Source organism: Schistocerca americana, chromosome 7 (genome assembly GCF_021461395.2).
Source record: "Schistocerca americana isolate TAMUIC-IGC-003095 chromosome 7, iqSchAmer2.1, whole genome shotgun sequence".
Classification (NCBI taxonomy): domain Eukaryota; kingdom Metazoa; phylum Arthropoda; class Insecta; order Orthoptera; family Acrididae; genus Schistocerca; species Schistocerca americana.
This window is the reverse complement of record NC_060125.1, coordinates 98,848,676-98,868,299: the sequence shown is the minus strand read 5'-3', so window position 1 is coordinate 98,868,299 and position 19,624 is coordinate 98,848,676. Positions and strand designations below refer to the sequence as shown.

At 46.4% G+C, this 19,624-nt stretch overlaps 1 protein-coding gene across 2 annotated transcripts in view; it reads left to right on the top strand.

Annotated features, from left to right (window-relative positions):
* The first annotated feature begins 455 nt into the window (after positions 1-455).
* The window catches only part of LOC124621951 (multidrug resistance protein homolog 49-like), an 891,132-nt gene continuing 871,963 nt past the window's right edge, over positions 456-19,624 (top strand). The window contains exon 1 of one of the 2 annotated variants that reach the window (XM_047147468.1): positions 456-513. The gene's annotated coding sequence lies outside the window, so the exon portion shown is untranslated. The remainder of the gene's footprint in view (positions 514-19,624) is intronic. The other variant, XM_047147470.1, reaches the window with a different exon arrangement.

The window sequence follows — 19,624 nt, the reverse complement described above, 5'->3', positions numbered from 1 at the left end:
TTATTTATTTTGATTACGTGATTATAGTTAGTAAACCTCTGTGTCACCGAGCTATTGTCGCCAGTTACTGTATACAGCTATTTAAGACTCTTCTTGCCCCCCCCCCCCCCCGCCCCCAATTCCCACCATCTTATTGGAGTCCATTGTTCGACAATGTGGTGCCGAGCTGCGCTGTATTCTTACTCGTATTTCATGCCGCAGCGAGCGTAAACTGTGCGCATTATCTACACGGTCTAGTGACGCGACGGCCGAAGTTTCAGCATTCCGTGCGAATCCAGCAGCTCCGCCAAGCAACACCGCATTGACCGTGAAGCAGTCAGTAAGCTTTTCGTTTGTTATTTGCAGTGCTGTCGCATCCTACTGTCTGAGCCGGCGGAGGGGAGAGTTCACGACCAATTGGAGTCAACGAAAAGAGCGGCGCTCGCTACCCACAAGTCTTTTCGCGTTTGTTTCTCTGCATACAACAGCTGCTGCCCGGCGGGCGCTCGGGAAGGACGCACGGGCACGTTGCCGGTAAGTAAACTGATTGGTCTCGCCGTTCTGTTGTTTTTCTGTGTTGCCTGCCTGAGAGATAATAATTTTATCTTGAAACTCTTCCAATGGTCCGTGTTTGCTTAAAAACAACAGTATGAGATTGTGGATCCGCCTTGATGCTAAACACTTCTCTTATGTATTTATTCCCAAACTAGTTTCAGCGAAAATATCGCCATCATCCGTGGGTTCTTTAATTCTTATTTACTTAACGCCACAACACGGCTTTTACGATTGTTGACGCTGATTCCGGTAATTGTTTTTACCGTTTTTCTAGGCGTTACATGTTTTGGATTACTAACAAGTTGCGAAAGTTATTGTTTTTCTGTATGTAAAAGCAGTTGCAAACCGTCTAACGGACTTGCAGGTAACATAACGTATGCCGAGAAGAAAATGATAACAGCGGCAACAATCGTAAAAACCATGCTGTGACGTAATGTAAATACGAATTAAAGAGCCCACTGAGGAAGGCGATATTGTCGCTGAAACTAGTTTGGGAATAAATAAATAAAATGTTTTGCATCAAGGCGGACCCACAATCCCATATTGTCTCAGAGGTGTTATCGTCCACAAAGGGGATTTTGCAACTAAATGAATGGAATACTTGGCTTTTAAACCATGTTAAAATGTTTTGGAGCAGGCGTCTACTACGTGATATGATACGTGTGGGGCCTATATTGAAGAATAATTCATGACGTGACAGCGAAAATATAACATACCGTGTAACTGTAAATAAATCCACTTGTATGGTGACCAGATATTCGTTCTTAACTACATAATTCAGTATGTGTAGGCCAGTGTTTACACCAACTGATAGCGGTTACATAGGGATCATTATTTAGATTAAATTCGCTGCGTAAAGTTAAACACGCACGCCTGACGAGCATGCATGTACCAGAGTTTTGTGCAATTATGGACAAAAGCCTTTCCGACTACACACTGTCGAACCTTTCTTGTACAAGCTTCAGTTTGTGCTTCGAATATGTGGAGCTCGGCCGACAACGATTTGTTTCTTTCACCGGCGTTTCCGTAAATGCGAAGAAAAGACGTAAGGGGAAACATGAACCATGGTGTCAAGACTGGTTACTAAAAACAAACTTCTTCTCGCATCCATTTAGTCTGTGAACTGAAGATATATACACATGATTTGTATATTTTACAATCGATGGAGAATCTACTAGTAATACCATTGATTAAAAAACGGGATACACTCGTGTGAGAAGCTATAAACGCACACGAAAGGGTGATAGCAATGTTGCACTTTCTCCCGAACTGCAATGGCTTCAAATGCGCATCTGTTAACATCTGCAATTATAGAGTTTTGCCGGCCGGAGTGGCCGTGCGGATCTAGGCGCTACAGTCTGGAACCGAGCGACCGCTACGTCGCAGGTTCGAATCCTGCCTCGGGCATGGATGTGTGTGATGTCCTTAGGTTAATTAGGTTTAATTAGTTCTAAGTTCTAGGCGACTGATGACCTCAGAAGTTAGGTCGCATAGTGCTCAGAGCCATTTGAACCAATTATCGAGTTTTGACTTATACATCTTACATATTCCTGCCCGGGATAAAATAAATACCTCCCAATTTTTTCCCCTCCTGTAACTGGTTCTGGAAGAATTTGTTTCCAGTTGCCATGTATTCTGTTCACAGTAGAGGGTGACACAGAAAAATTGGAACTTTCAAACACCCAATAAAAACACGAAAATCCAGCAAAAAAAGCTTTTATTGACAGCAATTGAACCACTCCAAATTGCCTTTTAAGAGATAGTCATCCAAATTATGAGTGTTTGAAAAATAAGTCATGTAGATGGCGTCTTTCTGTATGCGTGCACTCTTCCAGTCTTCTCCTGAGGTTCTTAATCGAGTACTGCAAAAACGTAGCTGGTACACCACGAAATTCGCCTTGAAAGTTTCAGTTCATCCAGTGGTCCTGGCTGAGTCGTGTAGCACCGACTCTCAACCGTACAAATCCTGTGATCTTCCGTGGCCGGGATATAACACGGTTGCCAAGCAGTTCTCGCACAACTGGTGTTGATCATCTTGGAGTGTGTGATGTCGCGGCATTGAAACTAGGTTTCGTGAAGTGGTGAAATACTGTTCAATGCAGGAAAAATCGAATCATGTGGAACATTAGTTATAATTTACACCATATTATCAATTGGATTTATTGTGTGCAACAAAAGATTGCACCGAGCGATGTCGCAGTAGTTGGCACACTGGACTCGGGTTCGGGAGGACGACGGTCATCCTGATTTAGGTTTTCAGTGATTTCCCTAAATCGCTTCAGGCGAATGTCAGGATGGTTTCTTTGAAAGGGGCGCGGCCGATTTCCCGTCCTTCCCTAATCCGATGGGACCAGTGACCTCTCTGTTTGGTCTCCTCCCCAAATCAACCAAACAACCAACAAAAAGTTTCAACATCTCAACATATCGATCCGAAATGACAGCCACTGTAAGGTCCGATGATCCCTTGTGACGAAATTGTGCACCATACTGTCACCTTGTTGACCTGTAAATTTCGTTTGTGAATATCGTTAAGGTAGCTGTCTGCCCAGTAAGGTAGTTCTGGGAAATGGCTTCATCTGACATCCATAGCTTGTCCAGAAATCCATCGACCTCATATATGTTCGTTATAATTTGCCGACAGGATTCAAATTACAACTGGTAATCATTCTTATTCAGTTGTCGCACAATCTACAGCTTTTACGCATGAAATTTTAAATCTAAATGGAGAATTCAGTGAACACTTCCTCGGAACACTATCCGCAGCTGCTTACTAACAAACTGAATGCTGTAGGCTCCGTAGAACTGAAACGCGTACGGCTTGGATATTTTGTTGAAACGAGCACTTCTCGGTCCTGTTGGTTTCATTTTTAGATCATATCCAGTCTCTTCAAAATCTATGCCGTATTTTACGGACTGTAAGACGCTGCGGACTGTTAGACTCACCTTAATTTTAAGCAGTTTTTTAAAAATAACATTTTTACAATTTTTATTACATATAGCAAAGTTACTGTAAGACCTTTAAACTCCCTGAAAATCGTCATCTGAACTTACTTCTTCTTCTTCCTCGTTCTCGTCACCGTTGTTCTCTTCCTGTATACGACAGTTTCCACTGCCATCAAGAGCGTTACTTATGCCGCACTTTTTTAAAGATGTCTTCTGTCACTGCAGACACGATTGTTTTATCCAGTGGCACACTTGTTTGACTGTAGGTCATTTGGAAGCCCTCTTCGGCGTGAATTCATGTTGGGATTCATCAACATCCATGTGTTTCATTCCTCTCTCATATACACTTGTTTGTCTAGACATCAAGAGGTTGCAGTTGTGAAGTAAGTGCTGCCGAATAGCAGGCTCTGTATTTCCCTCTCTGTTTCTCTTTGACATAATTTTTCGAATGAATGCTGAAGTGGCCTAGCACAGGAAGAGAACTGTTCTTCAATAAACCACCTTTTCTCATCGTCCAAACTCTGTTAATCCATAATTTCATACCGACTCCGTCCGCCCAACCCATGTTATGTATGTGAACAACACCGGCTTGTGGTATTTCAGAAGGTTTTCGAATTATTTTGGAAATTATCATTGGATTAAATGTAGTACTGTCAGCACAACATGAGAGGACAATAGTGTAGTGCATATTTTCATTTCCTTCTATAGTTAAAGTTTAAGCACCTTTCGTGGCAACAGTCCTGTTACTCGGCACATTAAATGTCAGAGGAGTTTCGTCCATATTCGCTATCTGGCTTAGTTCCACACCAGTTTTCTTTCGATGTTGAATAATATATCGATGGAAAGATAATATTTTCTCTTCGTACTCCTGTCATTTTTTGCGATATTTTGATTTCGGTTCGCATGCTAAGTCCATGACGATTCTTAAACCTGTAGCACCAACCAATTCACCCTTAAAGTCTGTGAAGTTCCATTGTAGCGCTAGCTTATGAGAGTGTATTTGAATCATTTTTGTGTTAGTTCGAGTGCCATTTTGACGGTGTCCTTGAATCCATTTCAATGCGTCATTACCAGCCCGCCAGTCGCGAATGGTTTCTTCTGCTGTGGAGTGCCGAAATGCCGCTCAGCCGCCCCGTCTCCATGTTCTTCTGCATATGCTAGTACTTTCAATTTGTAACCCGCATCATATGAATATTAATTTTAATTTTAATAGTAATAATGAACAGCCTCAGTTGCACCGTTTACCTAGAAATTAACCGAGGTTTCAGTCGGGATAACCCAACGTTCTTCAGAATAACAGTATCTATCGTTTGTCCATAGTGGACATCGTCAAGCTAAAACTACAAATCCATAAATTATCGTCAGACTGTGAAACTTATCTGGCACTGCCTCGGCCCCACTTCGCGACCGCGATGCGGCAGCCACGAGTGCTGTACTGGAGTTCCAGTTCTGACGGTAATTTATGGATTTGTAGTTTTAGCTTGACGATGTCCACTATGGACAAACGATAGATACTGTTATTCTGAAGAAGGTTGAGTTATCCCGAATGAAACCTAGGTAAATTTATAGGTAAAAGGTGCAACTGAGGCTGTTCATTATTAAAATTAAATTTAATATTTATACAGTTTCTGACAGGGCCGCGAAATGTTGAAGATATTCATATGAATACCTTTTATTTTTCCATTACGAAACCAGTTGCTGACATAAGTATTGTGCTGTTACTGATAACACAAATCTCTTTCAATTGAAGTTCGCAGGCACCGTGGACTGCAGTGACGCATCATGGGCCAGGGTTTGTGATGGTGGAGCAGGCGGAGACAGCGCAAGAAAGCTTGTGAATCCCCGCAACTCTTGTTTATCGCCGTCTGCGCACTGCTGCCCCCCAGTTGAATCCAGTGTTGCCAGACAGAGATACGTTTCTCGCGGCATCGAATATATGGCCATTTTTAAAACTGTCTCGAATTTTAAATCAGACACTGGACATTTTATACTAATTTCGAGCATAAGACGTACCTGAATTTTGGAGGCAAGTTTTCGAAGAAAAAAGTGCGTCTTATACTCCGTAAAATACGATAATCCAAATTTACATAGCGTGTTTCCAGGGGACGCGACCAATGACGCGCAAAGTTGAAAAAAAAAAACGTGTAACTCCCTCGGTGCTGTTTCCAAACTGTTCTTGTTTTTGTAAAATAATTTTATGGTAAAAGCATACTGTTAACAGTTCCACTGATCCGTGATTACTAAATGGCGAAATTTTTTACAGCTCAAGGTCCCTGTTCGGCAATGCAGCCAATTGTATATGGCTGTCACTACGCATTTCGGAAGTTCTCTTTCTTCTGTGTCACCCTATAAAATGCATGCAACATCCCTTTTTGCATTACCCTGAGAGGCTAATTGATTTGCCTCGCATCTGTCGACACAGTGTCGCTACGAACATTGCCACACGATATCAGTTTCTCCGTGTTCGGAGAGTGCTGTTATCCTGAAACTGTGTACTTAGTTAATGAGTAGTCGCTCCACTTGCTGATATGTACACGTTCCGGCCTTCACATCCAGGCCATTTACAAATGGATCTGAAACTGCCATTATTAATGTATAGTACGGTGGATACATATATATTTTACATAATAGGAGAGGAGAAACGAAGCTTACACGTGTACAGCAAAAGTACAGAAAGAACATATATCTGACATTGCGCTTTTGTGCAGCAACGTCAAATGATAAAAAAAATGTAATAGTCTGGCGGATTTAAAAGTTGTACACTCAGCATCTGGTATCTATCACATTGTGCATTAACAGCGTCACTTACAGACCCACTTGAAAATGTCCTGGATGTGAATGCCGAAACCGGTCGTGACTTAAATGAAGTACATGTCAGCAGCTACAGCGCCCTTTCATTAATTGCGTCACATTGTTCGGTATACGCGCTCAAACGTGTGAACACTGGTATGCTTGCGTAATTGAAAATCGTCCAAGCCTCATGCAGCTTGATTAGTCCGAATGCTTGTGCGAAATAACCCCAGAGACGTTCAAACACGTTTTCCAGAGTGGTTGATTATGCATGCTTGTCAGTCTTACAGTTACGCGTGCCCCACCTTAAGAAACCTAAATTAGATGATCATTGGATATTAACAAAATACCTATGTTGCGAATTTAAACATCGATTTTTCAATCGATACTGATGTATTTGAAACTCACAACATCTATTTTAAAATCATGTCGACTTCCAGTGGTGGCAAAAAACTAGGTTACATGTTACCACCGTCAATATTTCTTTCGTAATTTGAACCAATCTTTTTCTGAACATGTAAGAGTATGATACCAATGAACATATTTCGAGCGTCTTATTACAGACTTGCGACGAAGAGGGAATAAATACCAGCAAAATACCTCCAGTGGTGACTGATGCAGGAGCAAATATGGTTAAAGAATGGAAATAGAATTTGGAACAAAAAGTCATACATCGTTTTTTTCCCTCATGCACAATTTGGTGGCAAAAAATGTAATGAAAAGGATGACTGGCCAAGTTAATTACTGTTTTGAAAAGGACAGTAATGTGGGTCAAACAAAGTGCAGTAGCCGATGATCAGCTAAGCAACAAATCAGACCTCGAGCTAATTCAAGAAGTATGCACAGGACGGAATTCAGAGATCTGTATAATTGAAAGATTTTTGCATGTGCCTCGAGTGATTAATAAGGTCAGTACCTACCGTGCTGGTAGTCCACCACCCAAGCTGACAGTCGCAAGTACAGGGTGCATCAAAAATGACTTTACAGCTTTGAAATGATACAGAAATTTATTGGGATAGCTTGCAGAGTCGGTAGGTGTGTCATTTTGTAGCAAAAAACTTCACATTAAAGTGGCAAGTGTTATTTTGGTTCGGTATATACACTATGTGATCAAAAGTATCCGGACACCTGGCTGAAAATGACTTAAAAGCTCGTGGCACCCTCCATCGGTAACGCTGGAATTCATTATGGTGCTGGTCCACCCTTAGCCTTGATGTCAGCTTCCACTCTCGCAGGAATACGTTCAATCAGGTGCTGCAAGATTTCTTGGGGAATGGCAGCCCATTCTTCACGGAGTGCTGCACTGAGGAGAGGTATCGATATCCGGAGGCCTGGCACGAAGTCGGCGTTCCAAAACATCCCAAAGGTGTTCTATAGGATTCAGGTCAGGACTGTATGCAGACCAGTCCATTACAGGGATGTTATTGTCGTTTCACCAGTCCGCCACAGGCCGTGCATTATGAACAGGTGTTCGACCGTGTTGAAAGATGCAATCGCCATCCCCGAATTGCTCTTCGACAGTGGGAAGCAAGAAGGTGCTTAAAACACAATGTAGGCCTGTGCTGTGATAAAATGCCGTGTGGCTAGGGCCTCCCGTCGGGTAGACCGTTCGCATGGTGCAAGTCTTTAGAGTTGACGCCACTTCGGCGACTTGCGTGTCCATGGGGATGAAGTGATGATGATAAGGACAACGCAACACCCAGTCCCTGAGCGAAGAAAATCTCCGACCCAGCCGGGAATCGAACCCGGGCCGTTATGCATGACATGCTATCGCGCTGACCACTCAGCTACCAGGGGCGGATTATGCTGTGATATTCCCTCGCAAAACAACAAGCGGTGCAAGCCCCCTCCATGGAAAACACGACCGACCATTACACCAACGCCTCCGAATTTTACTGTTGGCTCTAAACACGCTGCAGATGACGTTAACCGGGCATTCGCCATACCCATACGCTGCCATCGGCTGGCCACATTGTGTAGCGTGATTCTTCATTCCACACAACGTTTCTCCACAGTTCAATCGTCCAGTGTTTACGATTATTACATCAAGCGAGGCGTCGTTTGGCATTTACCGGCGTGATGTGTGGCTTATGAGCAGCCGCTCGTCCACAAAATCCCAAGTTTTCTCACCTCCCGCCTAAATGTCATAGTACTTGCTGTGGATTCTGATGCAGTTTGGAATTCCTGTGTGATGGTCTGGATAGATGTCTGCCTATTACACATTACGACCCTCTTCAACTGTCGGCGATCTCTGTCAGTCCAACAGACGAGGTCGACCTGTACGCTTTTGTGCTGTACGTGTCCCTTCACGTTTCCACTTCACTACCACATCGGAAACAGTGGACCTATGGATGTTTAGGAGTCTGGAAATCCCGCGTACAGATGTGTGACACAAGTGACACCCAATCACCTGACCACGTTCGAAGTCCATGAGTTCCGCAGAGCGCTCCATTCTGCTCTGTCACGATGTCTAATCAATGCTGAGGTCTCTGATATGGAGTACCTGGCAGTAGGTGGCAGCACAATGCACCTAATGTGAAAAAAGTGTTTTTGAGCGTGTTCAGATACTTTTGATCACATAGTGTAACTATCATTTGTGATGCGGCAAACATGCCACCGTTAATTAGTGTCTTCCCATACTCGTTGCAGCACATAAGGCGTAACTTGTGTAACGGCAACATAGATTCGAGTTTTCAGATCGGCTAAATTGTTTGGTAGGGGAAGAACATACACAAGGTCATTAATGAAGCCTCAGAGAAGGAAACAGTCTGGGGACCGATTGGCCCACCCCCTGCGGGTTTGGGGGTTAGAGTAGGCCCGCGGTAATTCCTGCCTGTCGTAAGAGGCGACTAAAAGGAGTCTCACATGTTTCGGCCTTATGTGATGGTCCCCTCTCGGGTTTGACCTCCATCTTTCTAAATTTATCCGAAGAGCGAGCCAATTGGGGAAGGGCGCCTTACATGGTGCACTGTATCCGTCGTGCAATTAGACCTTTAGCCGGATTTCTCGTCGTTGCAACGGTGTTCCGCTCGTTTTCGATCTCTTGGGCGAGGATACGTCCCTGGGTGCGATTACCACGCTGCCCTCTGCAGTGTTTCTTTTCACTGCGACGACGACCTTGGACATTTTTGCACCTAAGATCCAGCACGGTAGCCAGCCCGTTGTGGTGGGGCCGCCATGTACCCTCTTGGTTGTAGCCCCCTGACAACACAGGGATCGCTCTACTGATGCCTGCGCCGTTAACTCCCCACGTATGCCAAGGAGTAGATGCCTATCCTCCGGGGGTATCGGGACTCCCGGCAACGGCCATCTTGCCAGGTGGCCTTTGCTGTGGCTGGGTGGCGCCCGTGGGGAGGGCCCTTGGTCGGAGTAGGTAGCATCAGGGCGGATGACCCGCAATGAAGCGTGGTACATCATCTCTCGCTGGCGGCCAGCCGCCAGCAGTCTCTAAGCGTTCTCGGGCTCACTTTAATGCTCAGAAGTACGATCCGAAAACGTTCCCCTCCCTGGCCACGCCGTGGGAAGAGCGTAAGTCTCAGGATGGAGGTAACAGTTATTCGCCCTGATTCTTAGTTTGTACGAGAGCTGGTGGGGAGTCTTTTCTCTCCACAAAGCCTCAGTTCTTCGTCGAGCATTTAGAGGACAAGTTTGGGGAGGTGGAGGGCTTGTCTAAAATGCGCTCTGGGTCAGTACTAATACAAACGGCATCCTCCGCCCAGTCACGCAGGTTGCTTGCTTGTGACAAGTTGGGGGATGTTAACGTTACTATTACACCACATAAGAGTTTAAATATGGTCCAGGGTGTTATTTTCCATAGGGACCTCCTTTTGCAGTCTGATGACGAGCTGCGCGCCAACTTAGAACGTAGAGGTGTTCATTTCGTCCGGCGCATTCATCGGGGTCCGAGGGACAATCAGGTTGCTACCGGTGCCTTCATCTTGGCCTTCGAGGGTGATACGTTACCGGAAAAGGTCAAGGTGATGGTCTACCGATGTGATGTCAAACCCTATATCCCTCCCCCGATGCGGTGCTTCAAGTGCTGGCAGTTCGGCCATATGTCTTCCCGCTGCACTTCCAGCCTCACATGTCGAGATTGCGGACGCCCATCTCATCCCGATACTCCATGTGCCCCGCCTCCCATCTGCGTCAACTGCGGGGAGCACCATTCCCCTTGCTCGCCAGACTGCAAAGTCTTTCAGAAAGAGCGCAAAATCATGGAATATAAGACCCTGGACCGGCTGACCTATACTGAGGCCAAGAGGAAATATGACAGACTCCATCCTGTGAGAATGACATCTTCTTATGCAGCTGCTACAACACCTGTGCTAGCCCCATCAGTTTCGAGACTTCCAGCCAGCTCGATAAGCAGTAAGACTCCTCCTGCCCCCTTGCCAGTGGGGGGCTCTACCCACCGGGTTGCTCCTGCGCCACCTACCTCAGGGGCAACACCATCCCCCCCATCAGGGACGTCCGTCCCTGCTTCTAAGCCGGAGAAGTGTCCAACTTCTTCGGCTTCTCACGCTCGCAAGGGGTCCCTCGGGTCCCTCCCTTCCCAGGTTTCCAACAGTGGGAAGGCTGACGACCGACAGTGGCGTAAGTGCCCGCAATCAGCTGGTCGACGGGCTTCACGATCCTCCTCAGTCCCAGAGACTGAATCGGTGAAGCCCTCCCAGCCAATTAAACCCAAGGAGCAGCGTCAGAAATCAAAGAAGAAGAGCTCTAAGCCCAAGGAACTCGCGGTGGCAGCCACCCCACCGCCACCTTCCAGATCTGCGTCTGAGGACGAGGTGGAGATCCTGGCGTCCGCTGAGGACCTCGATCTCGCCGGTCCCTCAGACGCCATGGATAGCGCTAGCACGGGTGCTCAATCGGAGGCAGCAGGTGACCCAGCGGCGTAATCTGCCTTCCCAGTCCCGTCACGCCTTTGTCCGCCATGGACACTACCATCCTCCAGTGGAACTGCAGCGGTTTCTTCCACCATTTAGCTGAGCTCCGCCAACTTCTCAGCCTTCGCCCTTTCTTCTGCATTGCTCTCCAGGAAACTTGGTTTCCAGCGATGCGAACCCCTGCCCTCCGTGGCTATCGGGGTTATTATAAGAACCGAGCAGCTTATGAAAGGGTGTCTGGTGGCGTCTGCATATATGTCCTTCACACTCTGCACAGCGAGTCTGTCCCTCTTCAGACGCCTTTAGAGGCTGTCGCTGTACGCGTGTGGACGCCACAGGCTGTTACCGTCTGCAGTCTTTACATTCCACCGGATGGTGATGTCTCACAGCCTGTCCTGGCTGCACTGGTCGCCCAATTGCCGCCACCTTTCTTGCTATTGGGAGACTTCAACGCCAATAACTCTCTGTGAGGTGGGTCAGTGGCCACAGGTCGGGGCGCCATCGTTGAGCATTTATTGTCGCAGCTCGATCTCTCGCTGTTAAATGATGGTGCCTTCACACACTTCAGTGTGGCGCATGGCACCTACTCCGCCATTGACCTTTCCATCTGTAGCCATAGCCTCTTACCATCTGTCCAATGGAGTGTGCATGACGACCTGTGTGGTAGTGACCACTTTCCGCTCTTTTTGTCACTACCACAGCGTCACTCTTCTGGGCGCCCTAGCAGATGGGCTATGAATAAGGCTGACTGGGATTTGTTCTCCTCCACTGCCGCTTTTGAGCCTCTCTGTACTGATGACATTGATGCGGTGGTTCAATCGGTCACCACCGGAATCGTTACTGCCGCCGAATCTGCCATTCCCCGTTCTTCTGGGTCTCCTCGGCGGAAGGCTGTGCCTTGGTGGTCGCCTAAGATCGCTGAAGCGATTAAAGACCGCCGGCGGGCGCTCCAGCGTCACAAGCGATATCCCTCCTTAGCCCACCTTATCGCCTTCAAACGGCTGCGTGAGCGGGCCCGCCTCCTTATCCGCCACGGCAAGAAGGAGTGCTGGGAGCGGTATGTGTCCACCATTGGCCTCCATGTCACTCCCTCGCAGGTCTGGGCCAAGATTCGACGGCTATCGGACCCCTGCCAGCGTCCCTGCGCTCTCACTGAATGGAGCCGTTTGTACTGACTCCGACGTCATTGCAAATCGCTTAGCAGAGCATTTTACTATGAGTTCCGCTTCTGCGAATTACCCCCAGGCCTTCCGCTCCATGGCTGGAACGTCGGAGCCTTTCGTTTCGCACCAACCACCCGGAATCTTACAATGCTCCATTCAGTGAGTGGGAATTTCGCAGTGCCCTAGTTGCTTGCCCTGATACCGCTCCTGGGCCAGATGGCATCCACTGTCAGATGCTGAAACACCTTTCAGTGGACTGCCAGCGGCGCCTTCTCGATCTTTACAACCGTCTTTGGGTCGAGGGGGAGTTTCCGTCGCAATGGCGGGATGGCATTGTCATCCCCGTTTTGAAACCTGGTAAGACCCCTCTGGAGGTGGACAGCTACCGTCCCATTAGCCTCACCAACGTTCTTTGTAAGTTGCTTGAACGGATGGTGAGCCGGCGCTTGCATTGGGTACTGGAGTCTCGGGGCCTTCTGGCTCCGTCTCAGGGTGGGTTCCGTAAAGGCCGCTCCGCCACCGACAATCTGGTGAGCCTGGAGTCGGCCATCCGTACTGCTTTTGCCCGCCGTCAGCACCTGGTCGCTGTCTTTTTCGACATGCGGAAGGCGTACGATACGACATGGCGTCATCACATTCTTTCTACGCTTCATGGATGGGGTCTTCAGGGTCCTCTGCCGATTTTTATCCGCAATTTTCTGTCGTGTCGTACCTTCCGCGTGCAAGTCGCGGCCTCGTCTAGTTCCTCCCACGTCCAGGAGAACGGTGTGCCACAGGGCTCTGTTTTAAGTGTCTGTCTGTTTTTAATAGCCATTAACGGGCTTGCTGCGGCCGTGGGAAATTCTGTCTCCGCTTCCCTGTATGCTGACGACTTCTGCCTTTACTACAGCTCTACTGGCATTGCAGCTGTTGAACGTCAGCTACAGGGCGCTATCCGTAAGGCGCAGTCTTGGGCTGTAGCGCATGGGTTTCAGTTTACGGCAGCCAAGACCCGCGTTATGCATTTCTGCCGGCGCCGAACAGTCCATCCTGAGCCGCGGCTTTATCTTGCCGACGAACTCCTTGCTGTGGTGGAGACCCACAGGTTTTTGGGGGTGGTTTCCGATGCCCGGTTGACTTGGCTGCCTCATATCCGGCAGCTGAAACAGACGTGTTGGCGGCATCTAAACGCTCTGAGATGCTTGTGCCACACCCGCTGGGGCGCCGACCGCTCTACCCTCTTGCGGCTCTACCAGGCGTTAATCCAGTCCCGTCTGGATTTTGGGAGCCTGGCTTATGGCTCAGCATCCCCATCTGCGTTACGGGTGCTGGACCCAATTCTCCACAGCGGGATACGCCTTACCACTGGTGCTTTCCGCACCAGCCCTGTGGACAGCGTACTAGTGGAGGCAGGTGTACCTCCACTGCGGGTACGACGTCAACAATTACTGGCTGCTTATGCTGCCCATGTTTTTAGTTTGCCCGGGCATCCAAATTACCGTGTCCTGTTCTCGCAGTCAGTCGTCCATCTGCCGGACCGTCGGCCCCGGTCGGGTTGTCCGATCGCCGTACGCATCAAGGAGCTTCTCTGCGGGCTTGGGTTTTTCCCTGTTCCGCCTCCTTTCCAGGTGCCTCTGCGTACACCCCCGTGGTGTGTTCCTCGCCCGTGCCTTCGGCTCGACTTGGCACGGGGCTCGAAGAACTCGGTCCCTCCAGAGGCCTTCCGCCGCCGCTTTTATTCCATCCTTGCCACGTATCAGGGCTCTGGAATTGTTTACACCGACGGTTCGATGGTTGCTGGTCGTGTCGGGTGTGCGCTAACTCTAGGGGACCATTCCGAACAACGGTCCTTGGCGGCTGGCTGCAGCGTATACACTGCTGAGCTAGTCGCCATCTTTCGAGCCCTAGAGTATATCCGCTCCTGCTCAGGTGAGTCCTTCGTGATCTGTAACGATTCCCTGAGCGGTTTACGAGCTCTCGACCAGTGTTTTCCTCGTTCTCGTCTGGTGATGGCTATCCATGAGTCCCTGCATACTCTTGCGCGTTGCGGCCGCTCTGTGGTCTTTGTGTGGACTCCCGGTCATGTCGGTATCCCGGGCAATGAACATGTTGACCGCCTGGCGAAAGAGGCCACGTGTAAACCATCTCTGGATGTTGGCCTCCCAGAGACTGATTTGCGGGCAGTCCTCTGCCGAAAAGTTTTTGCGCTTTGGGACGCTGAATGGCGCGATCGGATTACACCCAATAAACTCCGTGCCATTAAGGAGACGACGACTGTGTGGCGGTCATCCATGCGAGCCAACCGCAGGGACTCCGTCGTCCTTTGTCGGCTCCGCATTGGCCACTCCCGGCTAACACACAGTTATTTACTGCGCCGGGAGGACCCTCCTGTATGTCGCTGCGGGGCGGCTTTGACAGTGGCCCACATTCTGTTGGCCTGCCCCCTTTTAGCTGTGGTCAGTCAGACATTTGCGCTGCCTGATACGCTCCCTGCCCTTTTAACAGACGACTCCACTATGGCTGACTTAGTTTTACGTTTTATTCGGGCAGGGGGATTTTATCATTTACTCTGAGTGTTTCTGTTTTATCGTATTGTTTTGTGTTGATTCTGGCCTTTGGCCTATGATTTTAAACTGATTTTTTAATGTGTTTCTAAGTGGTTGGCTTTTCCTTTTTTATTTCTATGGTCGGCCAACCACCGTCACACTCTGTGCGGTTTTAGTTCGTTTTGTCTTGTCTTTGTCTCAGTTTCTCTTGCTCTGTATCGTCTGTGATCTCTTCTGTTCCTCGTTTTTATTCTCTGTGGGTGTTCTTTGTCTTTGGAAAAAGGGACCGATGACCATAGCAGTCTGGTCCCTTTAATCCCCCAAACCAACCAACCAACCAACCGATTGGCCCCTCATGGCCAATCCACCGATCTCGAAAGCGATTATCGAGAAAACTTTGAACTTCCGTGAGGTAATGAGGTGGTGCACCGTCTTGCTGGTAGTAAACCATCCCATCGCGGTCATTTTCATGGATCTGTGGAATTAATAAGTTTTCAAGTACGTCCAGAAACACAGTACCAGCGAATACAGCCACATTAAACTGTGCACTACGCTGGCGCTCCTGGTGGAGAAATGGGTCACTATGCACGACGTGAATCAAACTTTAGGTTGTTTGCTACAAAATGACGCATGTAGCGATTCTTTAAGTTATCTCAATAAATTTTTATATATAAAATGTTTATTTGACACTACAATAGTGAAGCCATAGTCACAGTACATAAAATTTTTCTTAAAAAAAAGGGGGGGGGGGGTTACATTACGGTTTTAACGAACTTCGACATTTTCAAACGTAAAACATCAGTTCGCGAGTGTAATGTTTTAAATTTTTAAATGACGACGTAGTTGGTAGAAACCGGTAGTGTTACCACATTTTTTTAAGAAAAAGTTTATGTACTGTGATTGTGGCTTTACTATTGTAGTGTCAAATAAACATTTAACTTATACTATTATAATCACACTCCTTTGCGACAATGATCTCGAAAAATAGAAATTTTTATATCATACCGAAGTTGTAAAGCTCTTCTTGATTCGCTCTGTATTGTGGATCCGGCAGATGCCTGTGACATTCTGCGGCCTGTGGATGTGGCTACTCGTGAAAATTGTGCAGAAAAGTGCGTTGCAAGCTCGAAAGTAATCACAAAAACCAGTATGTGGAATATCAACCTATCGGGCAGCAACCAAAACAGAATATCAGAGATGATTTGAAGAGTAACATCATAATACAAATCAAAAAGTACTTATTACCAAATGAACATGTTAACATATGAGACATGTTAACGTTGTTCGACCCTATATTCGAGAACATACACGTTCAAGACGCTTTAGCATGTTCGAAGGCAATCTCAGTGAGAATGAGCAACATGTCGATGCACTGCAGGAAAACAGAGAAACCAAATGTTATTTGTCGAGTTAACATTATAAAATAGGACAAGAAAAGAATAATTTCCAAAGTAGAACAGAAACGGACCAACCATCACAATTCAGTTATTTGAAAGATCAGCTTCTAGTTCTTAAACAATGTACATTAGAAGTTTTGAATCACACATCGGCATTTCCTACCCAAAGATACAAAGAACTGCAGATAAATATTTGTACTGTGTAGCCATATCGTCAGCTTCTGAAAGCCTCCCCGAAGACAGGATATGCTTTCCGTCAACAACGGAATAGACTGAGGGGAAACGTCTCCAACATGATATTTTTACAATCTGTAGACAAAAAATTGCGGAATTGCTGTGTTTATTGAATGGGAGACATGATATTAGGCGTATTTGTATGTTGTTATTTGCGCCATTCTATAAACTGTAAGGGCTAAAGTCGCGCTTGCAGCAACTGATGCGAAACTGCGCACGAAGCTGCCACCATCTCGGTATAGCTGATGAAGTATATGCGGACGCCCGCTGCAGATTGCCTCCAGAGCTGGGTTGTTTGCCGCCTGCAACTGGAGACGAGGATCGGATGAAGTGTGTCTCTCGTTTCACACTTGTGAGTCCCGATAAGTCTGTAATTATTCGACTTAGGACCACAGACACAGTGATAGCGGATTGATGTACCCTACGTGTTATTGCAACCTGTATTTAGGAGTAAACTGGTGAAAATAACTTGGTATTCGCGTATTTCTGCTTCACGCGAACCCATTGCCTACTTTGCCTGAAACTAGTACCTGGTATTCTCAATTGAGGACTACTCGCTTGTAAATCCGTCATGTAACATCAATGTGAAAAACGGCGATGTTGTGTGGCAAATTTTTATCGGTCACCGATGTTTAGCCGTAGATAATGAGATGGAAATCAGATTAGGAGCGAAAATCGATTGCGGTCGAGCAACCTCGGCAGTTGGAACCGAATTTACAAAGTTTGTTTTCGAATGTTTACGTGACTAATCAGAAATGGTACAGGAAAATCGGTTTGCGGAAACGGTGTTTGGGAGTTCTTTGTCCACGGTGTATATAAAAGTTCGTGATCACGTAACTAGTACTAAAGGTTATAGTACATCACATCACTGTTTTTTGTGTCTGGTGCTTGCCTTGGTTCCCTTGTTGCAATATAGTTAGTGATTGTAAGGTGATAGCTGTTGTGGTCGTGGAGGTATGAGTGAAATGGTTACCATCACAACGCATCACAACGTGGTGATCACCAGGACATCTTTTGCCTCTTCTCTCCCAAGTTATTTTCCAAGGTAAAAAAATCGAGATTGTTATACGTTGTTCTAGAGCTGTTACAAGTATTCTCAGATGTTAACGAATGTTTAGGAATATTCCAGAACACCAGTAAACAGAACATTCTATGATCCCTAGTTTCATGAAAATCTGTGACAGGCGTAAAAGAGCTCCAACCACCAAGACAAATTGTGCGAATCGGTTAATTCCTTTTGTAAAAGATTGTAATTAGGTTGAAATTAATGTTCAGCTGATGGCCTATTTGTACGTACATCGTTCGGATCTCGCGTGTAAAAACACTCACCCTTAAATAACTCCAGACCGGAGCAAGACTGATAGTTCAGTTGGATCCGCCGGTGTATCAAATCTTCGTCTAAAAGAAATAGTAAACTTTTGAAAAAATCTAGCTTCGTTTTGTTTTTACGTGCAAGAAAACACGCTTTTTCTCGGAGTTTCTTAAAGCGCGCTGCTTCTAAACTTTAAACTTACGCGAATCGGTTCAAACTTTGCACGAAAGTAGATAAATGGATAAAATCAAAACTAATTGTTTTACTTAATGATCTTTACCATTGTCGAGGTACGACGGTTTAAAGTCGTGCTAAATATATCACTTAAAATTTGTTCTTACGTGAATTGAACGTGCGGAAACGGTCTAAATTGAATCAAGCAAATGAAAAATACGTTATTGCGATAAATTTTCAAACTCGCTTTCAAAAATATCGCTCCTTGAGGTTTTACCTGCAAAGTATTTTGCTCGCATCAGTTCTGTGTTTCAGACTTGTGCGAATCGCTTCAAATTTTGTAAGAGGGTAGGCAAGCAAATGTAATTAATGGTTGTCCTGAAGTTTTGTGGAAGCTTTATCCGTTACCACGATGTCAGCAACATGGTTCGAAAGATAATAAAAAAAGCGTATACCGGATTAGTCGTCGTCCGAGTCAACAAAAATGTGTATCCGTTGCGAAAGTATGGCGGTGCAACGTGATTACTACGGTAGAGTAGAAGTTGGGAACCAGAGTGTGTCCTGGACACAGTTAGCGATGTAAAAGAAGGAAGCTAACTTTTCTACTTATCTGGCTAACATCCGGGGTTCTCTACGAGTTTACCGCACTTCCCCAGCGCAGTGAGCCCTGTTACACCCACCCCCCTTTGCACGTATGGTGAGGGGTGTAAGAATACACAGTTATAAAATTTATATGAAGTATCCCGGAGTGGGCATATAATCATGCATCCTTAATGTTAAAGACATGTTGTCATATTGTACGACGTGTGAAACGCCACGTTGTTGTTACACGATGCCGGGTGTCATGTTACTGTATATGACATGACATCATGTATCATGCTACTTCACTTGATACAATGCATTATTATTGCATGACAAGGGTATAAAAGTAACAAGTAAAAAGGCGGAAGTACGATTTAAACGGCCGGCCGGAGTGGCCGAGCGGTTCTAGGCACTACAATCTGGAACCGCGCCACCGCAGGTTCGAATCCTGCCTCGGGCATGGATGTGTGTGATGTCCTTAGGTTACGTAGGTTTAAGTAGTTCTAAGTTCTAGGGGACTGATGACCATAGATGTTAAGTTCAATAGTGCTCAGAGAAATTTGAACCATTTTTAAATTTTCATATGGACATTTTTTAACGTCACTCAAACACATGCACCAACTTACCTCTCGCAGCGAGTAGCTTCTCAACAAGGCAACTAGCAAGTCGAAAATTTGTGCCCTGCTTCGTCAAGAGTAACTCATACCAGTTGCCCCAAAAAGTGGAAACTCTAAATTCATCCTGCTGAATTCGCGGAATTTCCGTTCGTGTTGGGAGAGGGTAACGAGAAACCGCAACTTAACAATATTTGATATTCATAGCATTATACGGGTGTACTCGGCACTTCTTTTCTTTTTCAGTTTCTTGAGCTAAATAATGATAAGCCACAAAACATTTTCCTGCGATTGAAAGAGTTCACGATTACAATTGAAACTGAACCAGAAACTTGATTCGTGCTGTCTTGTTCCTTATCGTACGGCGAGTCGCATATCGTATCGTACCGGCGGGAACACGAATGTCACACCGATAATAAGCATCACGCTGCGCGACCTTAGTTTAGGGGTGTTGTATCGCATATTGTATC